The following is a 10961-nucleotide window of genomic DNA, read 5'->3' on the forward strand; positions in this document are numbered from 1 at the left end:
AGTTAAGTCACGCGCTTTCATCGTCTGTTTATATGGATGTGTACAATCAACACGTGCTAGTAGATTATAGAGGTTAGGGGTTTTCCGATCAGCGTATGAAATATTAAGCAGCTCTCTGTATAGGACCGGCATTAAAATTTTATGGGGGAAATTCCAAATTCCAAAGCGTACTATTGAACGGCGAGTAAACTGCAGTGATTGAATATAATGAAAATATAGATATTGAGAAGGGGAATTAGCGTATAAATATTTATCATCCGGATGGTGATTTTACACAATCTGGAACAGTTACACTATCAAATTCATTGCCCTGCCTGCGAAATTCAATAGAACAACCCTCGGTAGCTACGAAAGCCGCGCGTAATGTAATAAAAAGAACTGTTCCTGTAATTAACATTGATGCAAGCCGAAGATCGTACAGTTACTGAATAGCTGTGCTGGAGCTCGTAAGAATAAGGTTTTTGATATTTATCTATTTACTCTGTAACAGAGCTGCAAACCGACTCCGCTCCTTCTATTTTTTTTAATTGCCAAGGGATAAGTTTAAGAGAGGAGTGTAAAATTACACAAACTACAAAAAATCTCCAATTTACCAGGAGGAATGGAAATCCTTGTCAGCAGAATTAAAACAGAGCAGATTAGCGAGAAAACCATTCAGAGTTTTTTTTTTCATATTTTTTCTGTTTTTGCATGTTATTGACTGCCTTGTATTGTAGCACGGTTTATTGAGTATTTCGATTGTTTCGTCAAGTCGCGGCTGTTACGGTAGTCTGCCTTCGTAAAGTGTCATTCACTTACCTCAGCGCCCACCTTTCACTACAATAGCTACGTATTGTATTTCTGTTTTTGTTCCATTGATAAGAACAGCCTGTAGCTAGCAATTCATAGGTTTTATTATATTGTTGTTGTTACTATTGTCAGACCCAGCTGTTCTATCTACGTTGATCTATTTGAAGTGAGCAAATGACACTGGCCATTACCTTTTGATTAGCCGAGGAATCGTAACGTTGTCGTTTTCCATCAATGCCACCTTTATTTTTTGAGTATTGGATCATTCTCGTGTGAACATTTACGGACAATAATGGCACGCGTTGATACAAACTACCTGCCACACTTTTGTAATTGATTCAACTTCAAGGATATCATCTGGGACGAGGAAGTTGATTTGTTTGGAAAATACTCATTCATTTACGAGCTTTCCCTCCAACGTTTTATGTCACATTACGACAGTTGCGGATCCCTGTCACCGAACCTCTGCTTGTATTCATCATGTTGAGAGGTAGCTGACAACCTACCTCAATTAATCGACTTAAAGAGATATTTCAACTCTCTGTGCAAGCGCCGTGACTGCTCTAATCAGTTTTACTGGGAAAATGATTGATTCCAGTCATTTCACCCCGTGTTAAATTGTGTAACAAGATCTCCAAATCTAGACGCCCGCCATTTTGAAACCTTACTCTACACTCAATATGTATATTTACAAAGACATACAAGACATAATTATGGCTTCATCACATTGATCGAAAAAATAATCACCTAATCACTTAATGATTCACTTCCCGTCTGCTAATTAATTTGCTTTGTCGCTTATTCGGTCCAGGTAGAAATTGATTGTTTCCGATGGCACACGCCACACGATTAGAAAGGAAAGAAGAGAACGCGTTCAAAGACGTTTTCAATTCTATTGGAATGTTTAAGTTTTACTATAAATACAAGTACAAATCCGATTTAGAGAGATCCCCCCAAGGTGAACTCTCTAATTTTTCTACAGAGAAAGAAAAAAACGACTTAATTAAGCTAGTTTCTACATGTATTAGAATTTCCAATGCCATGTTTGCTTTGTAGCTATATCCTGAATTGAGATGTTCGGTGTCTAGAAAAATAGAAATGGCACTTCTCAGTACAAGAAAAAGGACACCTTTTTTGGGGGAGATTCAACACATTAAAAAAGAAGCAAATAAGTCAGTATTATACCTCTGTTGTGAGGCTTCCTTAAAATATGGGCAGTATTAAGGTTAATGAGTTGATTGCATTATGACATAGCCATTTATCAATATGATTTCTTAAATTAAGCCGATCAGTCAGCATTCTAAATAAATCATTTTTGGATATAGTCTATATAAACAAGGCATTTTAACTCCAATGTCAATTTTTATTATATAGCGCAATGATCGATCTTTTTGAACCACCGTCCCATTTTTCCTCTCAGACAAAATTCAAGCATAGGTTTCCAAGAAAATATCTTAAAATAAAATTTTAGTTAATAATTTTGAACTCTACAAGGGTTAAGTTATTGAGGCGGATTTTAATGGATTTACATTCGCGTTTGGAAACAACATACACCGACCGGAATGATAAAATTACATTATTTCTTAGCTCTTTCTCTCTCCCCGTCTTTTCCTATCACGCTTGATTTGGCAATTAACTGAAGCTGTATTTCTCAGAGGGACAGAACCATCTGTACAGAGTGTTCTTAATGCAAAGCCTTGTCCCAAAACATTCAAAGGGATATTCGGAACATTCTTCTGAAGCGTGAGTGATGCTTCTTATATCTATCTGTTAATTCATGTTCATCTGTCAATTTATTCTTTATTTATCTCTTGACTCGTCTATTTATTATTTTTTGTTTTTATTTTTTGTTTTTATTTATTATTTTGTTTTCTATTTTTATTGTTTCAAATGTGACCTTACTAACAGAATATAAACGTTACCCTTCGCGGGTCAAATATAAAAATGTTTCGATGAGCATGCACTTATGCATCGCGTGTGGATTCACTGCGCCTAGACGGTCTTAGTCTCCGCCAACAAAGTTCCAGTTGCAAAATAATTAATCCAAAGCGTCACACGCGACACTGGGAATAAGAGGAGGAAAGACTACAGCAAATCGAGAGATCCGGGATTATGACGTGATGTCTGTGAATGTTATTGAATGATTAAGATGTTATGATAATTTGTGTATGTTTCGAACTAGTGGTCGACCACGGAACACAGGGTTTTTGTATATATTTTAGATTTAACCCTGTTTCAGCTCGGTTGATAAAACTCGTGATTGAAAAGAAAAATATTCTCTTAATTTTTCAGGCATGTGAAATTTTTCTTTATCTGCCTACTTTCCCCTTTCTAAAACAGCGTACATGTATTGCACTGAAAGAGCCCATATGTTTTACTGTTGTTTAGTAAATTAAATTTTGATCAAAACATATTTTCTCTGGAGGAGTAATTTCACAGCTGAAGAAGCAGCGGAAATATTCAACACTCTCAGCTGCTTTTAGTAGCTACTTCATATACATGGTCGCTAATACCATTTGAGTACACATTATTTCATATTACAATACAGATTATATCAACTGATCGCGAAGTACACAATACAATACTCTAGCAAAACTGAAAATAACAAATTAAATGCTTGTACAATTGATGTGTTTAGCAGTCGGAGGCGGCCATCGATCATTTTTTTTTTCAAAACACCAATGCCTGGTGTAGCGTGTTATAGTTCTTTTAAAAGGAAACCAACGAAATAACTCTTCGGACATTTCGTGGTTGGTTTAAATTGGAATAATATTCCAGCAGCTTAATCTGACATTACCAAAAAAATGTCAAAGTGCAGTTCAGAAACCTGACAAAATCATCCGCCTTCAGAAATTTAAATGTCGTCAGATAGAAGCAGAATTATGAAGTGAAATATCTTGATTTTATACCTTTTGCCAAATAGAGAGGTGCAGATACGAATCCCCCCCCTCCCGCTGCTAAAGTACACGGCCACGTCGCAGTCAGAATAGAACAAGGTAAACTAGAAACTTCAATATTATCTATAATTACACCAAATTAACCCGAGATCTCCGGGAAAGCCTGCACGTGACGGATAGGCATGAAGGCGCTATAATGTCAGTTTGTAACGAAAGCAACATTGAAATACAGAGGCTAAATTTCTTGTTTACGTGTCTGCAATATTAATGTGTAAGTATCTCCGTGCCGTTAATGTATAGGATTTTGGAGTCCGAGGTCAAAAGCAGACGCGCCGCTATACAAATGGGACTTTCAAAACGTGAGAAATGTTTAAGTTGCACGTTCGCTCTATTTGATACACCTCTTCATATTGATATGTATATCGTTTTGCAGAAAATACAGTAAACCTTCAGTTGTTGCATTTACATGCTAAATTGGTAGTAGCATATACTGCAAAAAAGCTCAGAAAAGTACGTACAAAAATACGACATAGAAGAACCCATTTGATGTTGTATAGAGGTGAGTTTCAATAATGAAAGTACAATCTTTTGAGAAAAAGAAATGAAATGTCTCTCTGGCTAAGAGCATGTTATCGTTTCCACTTCCTGAATTCATATTTTTGGAATTTATAGGCATATAGGCACAGAACCGGTATATCTGAGAGTACGCTACTCCAAGGTTTGACGACGCGAGTGGTTTTACATGTACACACCAGTTTCAGTTTGCTTGGATTATAAGACAAAAATATCATATCCATATTATTTCATTTAGACAAAACACAAAAATGATTTAGTGAAATAATACTTTGTTTTAAATCTACTCGAATAAGGCGCTAACATGGAGCAAGCAAGCCGTGTCTCTCTCTGTGTGTATGTGCAATGAATTAAGTACAGCCAGTCTTGCTTGTACCACAATCAGTCATGAGTACTGTACTCGTGCCCCCTTAGGAGGACAAATTCCTGTTTTAGAGTTGTTCTGTGCATAAAGGAATCGACGGCAACTGCCCTGAGCTGCTATGTGGACGACATGTTAGTGGCAGTGACCGCTGGTTACCGTGACTTTCGGCAACGAGAATCCCCCCCCCCCTCCCTCCCGTGTAAGTAGCATGGTAGCAGTTGCCCATGAGCACCTCCCTTAATTGGCCTTCCGCTACATTTTCAAAATCAATACAAATAGTCCCAAGTGTGGAACAACGGACTACGTTACACTGCAGTATAGTGATTCAAAAATAAGAAGACAGTACAATGATTCAAAACAGAAGATCGCCGGCAAAAAGAAAGAATTAAGGTAGGTTTGTGTAAAGAATTATAAGAGATGGTTCTAAAAATGTTTTCAGATTGCAGCGTCGTTTGTCTAATCTAGTAAGTTTTGTTCAATCATATTTAAGCAGAAGCTCAATTGGCGAGAAGGACAGGGCTTATTTGGCTTTTACAAACCTCTCGCCCACCTCCCGTCTTTGCTCGCCCAAACATATTTAAATCACTTATGGTTAATTCTGCACTGAAACAATCGAGATCCGGATTAATATGTCTCTAAATGCATTTTATTTGTTAACGCGTGATTTTGTACGTATACAGAACAGGTTACCCATAAATAAGTCTACTCCGAAGTGCTTACCAGATGAGACGAAAAATTCGCTAGAGTAAAAAGTATTTTTGTTATAGTCAGATTAAGAGCCCGAGCGACTAATGCCTTTATATTGATTTTCAGATTCATCCGGAATTAGCGTCTCTTTTTCATTCAAATTACCTACTAAAATTATAATGTTATTAAAAAATAACCCGTAAAATTGATTAACAACGTAAAATTGCTCCGATTGTTTGCTCTACGGGCAGTCTGCCGTGACTGTTCTTGCACGGTGATACGTGTACGGAGAAAGCAGATGATAAGAAGTATTGCTGGGAAATTGAAGACATTCATTGTTGAATCGTGAAACGAGAGTGCAACATTTTGATTAGCAGATTGTAGGTTGGAAATTATTAAACAGGGACACGGAAATGTGGAAAAGAAAAAAAAACGAGAAATTATCAATAAATTAGAAAAGTTATTTTAATGGTACATGGGGACTTTTTGTGTGTGTTTTTATGTATCATGCGATTTTTCTTTTGTTATAGCTGTCAAAAGGTTATTCATTATTTCAATCATTTATTCATTTACTAATGCCGGCATAAATATGTGTTTTTGACATCAGAATAATCACACGCCATGCCGTCCTATTTGAATGACACAGAATGTGAAGTGTGAGAAATTATAGTCTAAAAGAAATATGATTGTGAGAATTTAATGTCACCGCTAGAATGGGGATGAATTTAATTGTCATGAAAAAACATTGAGGTCTTAATATAATTTGACTGGCATGCACCCGCTTTTTGTCCGACCTAATGCGAAACGCCCCCGGCCGTCACCGAGGGCATGGCAGGTACGATGAGGGAAACAATTTGACAAGATGACAAACCGCTGGCGTCCAAGTGGCGGGCCTTGTTCTTCCACCTGATTTAGGGGGCAACAGATAACTATTGATAATTGACGGAATGATATATGAAGCATATTTGTAATCCAATCTACTACCAGCTGAGGGCGACAAGTCGGGAATCTGCGTGTTGTGAAGGCGCTTATATAGATAAAATGGAATGTGATTCAATATTTTTTCCCTGGCTTTTTTTTTTCAGTTCACACTTTGCTAAGTTTGTTTAATTTATCATAAACACTTAATCTCTCTTTCTCTTTTTCTTTGAGTTCGTATTTACTTTTTACCCACGTTCTTAGCCATTGTTCTTTTCCTCCACGTGCTTCATGCGAACGTGCCGCAAGTGCGGGTATAGAGACAACTTGCAATTAAACCTGAGCTTAAAGATACCCCCTTTCACTAAAACAGCCCTTATGAGCAGATGTGCCGTCGATGAAACATCTCATTTTCCTGTCTGTCCCTCCCCTCCTAGCGTGGATAGTGCACCCTCTCACCAGCACAATGAGTTTTTCGGGGGGGTAAAAAACCAAGGTTTCATTGCAGTCAGGCTTCAGTATATTTAGTATACAGAACGCATGCAGTTAAATACATAGGGGCGAAATATTAGCTCAAATTACTCAATTAAAAGAGATTTTGATAGCGTTTTCGATATTTTTTTAAATGTCCTATTCAATTTTGCCTGTTTTTTTTTTTTTTTTTGTTTCTTTTTTATTTAAAGCACTGGGTACAATTGAGTTCTCTGTATGTTGTGTCAGATCACTCAAGAATAACTGCGCAGGGAAGGCTGGGAACGCTCACTCACTCCTTAAACATTGAGAGACAGACTTATAGTAACTGGCTCGCGCTGCCAGTAATTACGCAGCGGGATATTAAGGGCACAGACCGTGATCATAAGACATACCGCGAATAGAAAATAGAATTTAGAAAATAGACATTGCATGTGAACGAAGCCAAAGTTTCATGCAAAAGAAAAAAACTGTCTCGTCTGTGGTTACCCACTGGAAGACGAAAAAACAATTCATATCCCACTGTCAAAATATTAAAAGGAATGCTAGATATAAGATAAACCGTAAGTCGTTTTCCACCCAGATCAACAGGAAATAAACTCTTCAGATAAATTTTGTAGAATACTAAGGTGTAAAGAGACATAAGTCATCCTAAACACAAGCAAATTTGTACAAACGTTTTTTTAAATAAGAATGTAAAGATGTAAAGAGACATAAGTCATCCTAAACACAAGCAAATTTGTACAAAGTTGTTTTTTTTAATCAGGATTGGATGTCTGCCTGCATTGGATGTTATAGTCTATATTATGCATATATTTATTTTCTCCCTGGTCAGTGTGTACTTACAAGAGATAAGAGGGAAAAGTAGAAAAAGCCTGGCAGTTTACAATATTTATGATGAAAAGATAAATAAGATGTTGTAATATAGACGTGTGTTAGTATAACACGAATTACACTAATAAGTACAAGTGATATTGCAAAGACATGGAGGAACATAATAAGATAAACAAGTGTAATTAGAACACAAATAGTACTCATTGTAAATAAGTTAACACACTTAATATATTGTAAATATACCTGATCATCGCTATATATAGTGTTGTATTTGTTATAATAAATCTTTAATATTTTTTTCTGAACAAGGACAATATTACTGCACCTCTCCAGCATAGCTCTATGCGAACTTGTCTTTCAGTGATTTTATATGTAGATATTAAATGTACCAAAGAAAAATAATTGCGCAAAATGGAAAGTTTAAAAAAGTTCTGTCTGATAGGCCAAATTGTGAAACGATATTAGCGGTTGATAGAATAACATCAGTCATTTACGTGGTATTTGACGTCTTGTAATCCTCGTGAATCTTTATTTGTTTACTCCCTGTAAAATGTCAACAGGTGGCAGACGGCTGAAGACGCCACAGTATACCATCTTTTACTTTTACCTTTTTGGAACATATCATATTTAGTTTCAAATGGCTGTAAAAATGCCAGTAGGCTGTGTGTAGCTTTCCTGTGATTTTTGGTGGCGTGGTAAGATTCTCAGCAAAACTGTGCGTGACACCATCATTGTAGTAAGCAGAGTAAAAAATAATTATAAACACACATTTCTTGAGTGAGGTTAAATACCCGTAAGTCCCCCAAGTTTACATTGCCGTTACTACACATCCAAGCGCCCGGATAAGGAAGAAAGGAGATTCTGATCCGGTCATTTTACACTTTTCCATTCACTTATCAAATTACACCCCTATCCCATCTGTATATATGTCCAGTCCGTGAAGTTCGCCGCACGTGCCTGCTGTCTCAACGCGCCGCGCGCGTGCTTATAATGGCCGTGATTACGTACCTGTCAACGAGGAAAACACAAGGCAGCTGTCGCTCACTTTGTCATGACGGTTTCCCCACATATAAAGTGACATTACGCCACCATTATTGGTCATCGACAGCGTTTTCTGTTCGCTTACAAAAAAACATTTAGTGCAATGTTTTCGAAATTCCGTTTTCAAAAATTGAAAAAATAAGGGCGATGTCAAGACTGAATAAAACGAGGTTGAAAAGTAATTCCTAATTTTACCTGGTATGAAATATAGAATAAATACTCGTACACCAACCATAAAAATGTACTCAAAAACAAGGAAACACTTTTATTAGAACCAGATAGAGGTGTAGAGACAAAAAAAGCGTTTGCCTAAAAGACATTTCTCATATCCGATATCTTGTCTCAGAATTTTTTTTTTTCGAGTTGAGCCTAATGCCCGTAGTAAATATGGCATGCGTTCAAATATTTTTCTTATACAATTAATGTATACTTATATTTCTTCTACTTCAGTATTTGAACCTATTTTTCAAATTAGTGTCTACATTCCCTGCACATATGCATCTTGGTTATACTTCAAAAACGACCAAATAGGACCTATGTGTCTGTGCGTTATCATTCAACTGTTACGTCTAATGTGTGACTCTCACTCAAACATCTGATCATTTTCCGGGTTTCAACTAAGTAGCTACAAAACAGACTCGGTAGTAGTATTTACCAATCTACTTCTTAAGCCGATAGACCTGACATTTCTATGAATAATATATCATCAAAACACTTTAGCAGTTTCAACGTGGTCGACTCTTGGTATGTGATAATTTATTCATCAACCTTAGCAATCAGTTGAGCAGTTAAGAGCAAAAAACAAAAAATTGAATTAGGATGAAGCTCTATCGACCGGCCCCATTAAGTCAAACGCATATTAGCCGCCTGCGTTTACTCTCGCTCGCCGCGAAAGACTTTATCAGATTACGGAATTAAACCGCAGTTTATAATTCCGCCATCTAAGGCTCTTAATGACTGAAGAAAAGATCTGATAGCGACAAATTAAATGACAGCCATCTATCTATGCCTACCCCGCAGAATCTCCCCTAGGACCGCACAAACACTCTGTAGGCAGCAGCCGAGGATTAGAGCTTGGGGACCGGGGTTGTTCCTTGATTAACCTAATGGCGATTTAAATGCAGTTAATGTGGAGGGAATTTGACGTGGCCCAGCTGTTCATAATGACGACGGGGCTACGACACGACTAGAAAACACTTCAAGAGCTCGCTCCTATCTGTATGGCCTTTTGGTAGAGAGAACTCAAAGTAACAGCTCATTCCAGGTTACTGAGAAAATTATGAAGAATTGGAAGCTAGCGACGCCTATGGCCTGCTCTGGGAAATCAAGAAGATGGTACGATTTGTCTTTCTTTGGCTCTTGACAAGCTGTACAATCTCTAGGAGTCAGAATACGCAACATCAGCTTGAGCAGCGGACCATGAATACGCCTCGGCTTCCAGTAGCGCAGTCCGTGGTGCGCAGTGTGTTTGATGTTCCAGCTCGCCTTGGCATGGCTGCTGGGCGCATTGGTGGTGGCATATCCCGTAAAATACACAGCTTTGATCGGAAAAGATCTCACCTTTTTTTCTATAGTATAAGGAATAGAGAAGCATTCCCGTTGGGACTTAATGTTTAATGAATTTCTTGTGTATTGCAAAATGTGTCAAAAATTAATTTTATTATATCGACTCGTTTAAATGCCACGGGAGATTTAATTATATTTTTAAAGCAATAAATGTCACATTTGTAAAGGAACAGGTGCTATACGCCACAATGAATGCAGCGTTAAACGCTGAAAAAGATCTGTAGCATAGAACAAAAGAAATGATAAAGATAAATTCTCATTGTCCTCGATTGGTCCAGGTTTGTACGAGTACATGTATTTTATTGAACCACCTCTATTAATATGCGGGCAATGTCACAATACAATATTACGGTACGCACAGTGACAGCTTGTAAATTAAATGAGGATAAGAAGAGAGTCAAGTGTCCGTGTATAAACAGACCAAATATATACAATACACTTGTGAATGTATGTGGGTATGCACGTGTCTTGTGATAGTCTTAGAAGTTTACGCATTCAGTAAGTACACAACCTGCGTAATGTTTGATTATCTCATTAACTCCTGTGTTATGATATCCTACCAATTCTTAATAAAATACAGAACGGATGGCAAGAAGTATTAAGGTTAATGACCATCTACATGTGCGCGTGTTCATGTGTGTGTGCGTGTGCTTCTGCGTGCTTGACGAATGTTGAAATTGAGAAGTGAGTTGGGTGATCCTTGTAGAGCTGAATAGTGTCTTGAATGATCAAAATTATTTTCAGAGCTTTGATGATTTATGTCATTATGAAGTTGCCCTACTATATTTTTTGTAAAAAGCAAAGTGGCCGTGTACGGTAAA

The sequence above is a fragment of the Lingula anatina genome, chromosome 3, assembly GCF_051362555.1.
Source record: "Lingula anatina isolate TDL-2025a chromosome 3, LinAna3.0, whole genome shotgun sequence".
Classification (NCBI taxonomy): Eukaryota; Metazoa; Brachiopoda; class Lingulata; order Lingulida; family Lingulidae; genus Lingula; species Lingula anatina.